Consider the following 3728-nt stretch of genomic DNA (forward strand, 5'->3'; position numbering starts at 1 on the left):
ATATATATATATATATATATATATATATATATATATATATATATATATATATATATATATGCAGGTTAGTTGATATGAATGTCATACCATAACACTAAGTTATTATTTCACTCGATCATCTTCAGCACGTTAATGTAAAACAATAAGCGACTCTTTAATCGATCTTGAACCAGAAAAGAGAGAGAACCTCGTTTAGTCGGTGCTAGGGTAGGGTCACTTGGCCGCCTCATAAATACTCTGATTAGCGTGAACACCTGAGGGCGGTATTCTTGATTAATCTTTTTATATTCAGCGACAGGTGGTATTAAAGTCCTAGCCTGCCATGGTGGAGCCTGCTGCATAATGTATCTATAACTGTATTTATTTTAATTGTCGATTTGTGCGATTAATGAAGATCGGCTACGTTCCATGGGCAATAAGTCGAGGGGGACGGTGTAGCTGTATCATTAGTCATCAGGTAGCGGTCAGGTGAGGACCTAGGGTCTTTGAGGTGCTGAAGAGGTAAGATGTTTTTTTGTGTGTGTTAAGGGGAAGTGAATATGAGTGTGTTTAAAGTAAAAATTAGCTGTTGTTTTTTTTAAATTAAGGCGTAAAATGTGGTGTTCATGAGTTAAGGGATGTTTGCAGGTAAAGGAAAATTAAGGTATTTTTTAGTTAGGGAGAAAGTTAAGGTGTTTTTAAGTTAAGGGTTACTGTACGGTGTTTGTGGGTTATCCCCTTAAGGGCGATGGTTTAACCCTTTGACGATGATGGGTAAACAGGGAAACCAGATACCAGATGAACAAAGATGTTATTGAGAAATCCGACTGCGAGAGAGATTTAGGAGTAATGATAAGTAGGAATCTTAAGTCAAGTAAACAATGTGTATTTGCACGAAACAAAGCTACTAAAGTACTTGGGTTCAAACAAAGGAGTGTTAGTTACAAGACTAGCGAGGTCATCTTAAAACTATATCTTGCGCTTGTGACACCTCACTTGGATTACGCAGTTCAATTCTGGTCACCGTATTACAGAATGGATATAGAATCCTTGGAAAGAATTCAGAGGAGAATGACAAGATTTATCCCGGGCATTAGAAACCTTGAGTACAGAGACAGGTTAAAGCATCTTAATTTGCACTCCCTCGAGACACGAAGAGTGCGGGGCGACATAATCGAGGTGTATAAATGGAAGTCAAGGCTAAACACAGGGGACATTACAAAGGTACTCAAACTATCCAACCAGGAGCGAACTCGTAACAATGGTTTTAAATTAGACAAATTTAGATTTAGGCGCGAAATAGGTAAACATTGGTTTGGAAATAGAGTAGCGGACGACTAGAACAAGTTACCAAATATCACCATTAACTCGAATACGCTGGATAGCTTCAAACATAGGTTGGATGCTTATAAGAGCAATAGGGGTTGGGTGTAAATTGGACTGCCCAGTATGGGCCAATAGGCCCGCTACAGTTTAACACATCAACCTGATAAACCATCTTCCATAAATGGTTAAACCATCGTCCACAAGGTGTTAACCCCTCTCCCTCAAAGGGTTAAGGGTAGCTTATGGTGTTTGTGAGTTAAAGTGTAAGGCGAAGTGGTTTGGGGTTAAGAGGTACAGTAATTTAAGGGTTTTGAATATTTTTTTTCAACAAAGCACAGTGATATGAACTAGTGGAGGTTATATTTATGGTAGAGGAAAATCTATCTGTGACAGGGAGATCTATGCAGTACTAACACAGGGTATAGAGGAAAGAAAGCAATAATTATCTACCAACCTTGGTAGAATTGTGGTTAATTACCTATAGGAGAGAATTAGTCCAAACTTCCATTTTTTATTTGATTATAAATATAGACATATTACTGCAGTTAGTATATAATATTACAACTGATAATTTATGACGTCTGAAAAAACGGCAAATTTTCTCCACCTCTCATCTTTAAGTACTCTTGTTTTGTTTTGTTTTAATGAATATCATAAAAGCAGACATGTATTATTAACACAGAGAAATATATTGGTATTAAAATTTTATATATTACCTTTGAACAATAAATATGACGCAGAATATCCTGAGCATTAACTGAAGTAAATCTACCAAATCCACAAATAAACACAAATATACGATTCGATGAATGGATAAGAAGAGAACAAGATAAACAGAGTAAAGAGAAGATATATGGGTAAATAGGTATGTATTGTTAATAGTTATGCAGGTAAATAAACAGCTTATTATACAGTAAATGAATAACCACTTAGGCAGGTAAGTAGATAGATAGTTATACAGGTTAGTAGTTAGACAATTATACAGTTAAGTAGATAGATAGATTTACAGGTTAGTAGGTAAAATATATAAATAGTTATGTAGGTTATTAGATAGATAGTATGTAGGGTAGTGGAAAGATAGTTATACAGGTTAGTAGATATAAAGTTATGCAGGTAAATAAATAGTCAAATATGCAGGTAAGTGGTATAGACGGTTATGCAGGTAAGAAGATAGATACACTGTAGTTATACAGGTTAGAAGATAGACAGTTATGCAGGTAAAAAGATAGATAGTTATACAGGTTAGAAGATACACAGTTGTGCAGGTTAGAAGATAGAGAGTTATGCAGGTAAGAAGATATATAGTTATACAGGTTAAAAGATAGAGAGTTATGCAGGTTAGAAGATTGACAGTTATGCAGGTAAGAAGATAGACAATTATGCAGGTAAGAAGATAGAACATAAGAACATAAGAATGGAGGAAACTGCAGCGGGCCTATTGGCCCATACTGGGCAGTCCCGTTTACACCCAACCCCTATTGCTCATATGAGCATCCAACCTATGTTTGAAGCAATTCAGCGTATTCGAGTTAATGATGATATTTGGTAACTTGTTCCATTCATCAACTACTCTGTTTCCAAACCAGTGCTTTACCTATTTCACGCCTAAATCTAAATTTGTCTAATTTAAAACCATTGTTACGAGTTCGCTCCTGGTTGGATAATTTGAGTACCTTTGTAATGTCCCCTTTGTTTAGCCCTGCCTTCCACTTATACACCTCTATCAGGTCGCCCCTAGCTCTACGTCTCTCAAGGGAGTGCAAATTAAGATGCTTTAACCTGTCTCTATCTACTCAAGGTTCCTAATGCCCGGGATTAGTCTTTGTCATTCTCCTCTGAATTCTTTCCAAGGATTCTATATCCATTCTGTAATACGGTGACCAGAACTGAACTGCGTAATCCAGGTGTGGTCTCACAAGAGCAAGATACAGTTTTAGGATGACCTCGCTAGTCTTGTAACTAACACTCCTTTGTATGAACCCAAGTACTTTATTAGCCTTGTTACGAGCAAAAACACATTGTTTACTTGGCTTAAGGTTCCTACTTATCATTACTCCTAAATCTCTCTCGCAGGACAGTAGTGAAAAACAGATGAAAGCTTTAAAAATGGACAACTCAGACCGTAACCGTGAAACTGAAGATGATTTATGTGATCCAGCCAACTGCCAATATCGATATTGATTGTGCAGACCTGTTCTCAGAGCTTCGAGTACTCCAAGAACTTATTCCTCAAGAAACAAACAGTGCACTTCAAGTCCTTCAGTTTCTCAAGTCTCTAAATGGTTCCTTCCCTAATGCAGAAATAGCATATCGGATTTTATTGACAGTACCAGTCACAGTGGCATCAGGGGAGCGGAGTTTTTCCAAGCTGAAATTGATAAAAAACTATCTAAGAACAACTGTGTCTCAAGAGAGATTGAAAG

The 3728-nt window shown here is 36.9% G+C and overlaps 1 protein-coding gene across 1 annotated transcript in view; it reads left to right on the top strand.

Annotated features, from left to right (window-relative positions):
• The first annotated feature begins 457 nt into the window (after nucleotides 1-457).
• Nucleotides 458-3728, top strand: part of LOC121853914 (glutamate receptor-like) — a 53275-nt gene continuing 50004 nt past the window's right edge. Inside the window, exon 1 of the mRNA XM_042348309.1 lies at nucleotides 458-501. The gene's annotated coding sequence lies outside the window, so the exon portion shown is untranslated. The remainder of the gene's footprint in view (nucleotides 502-3728) is intronic.

The sequence above is a fragment of the Homarus americanus genome, unplaced genomic scaffold, assembly GCF_018991925.1.
Source record: "Homarus americanus isolate GMGI-L3 unplaced genomic scaffold, GMGI_Hamer_2.0 scaffold18703, whole genome shotgun sequence".
NCBI lineage: Eukaryota > Metazoa > Arthropoda > Malacostraca > Decapoda > Nephropidae > Homarus > Homarus americanus.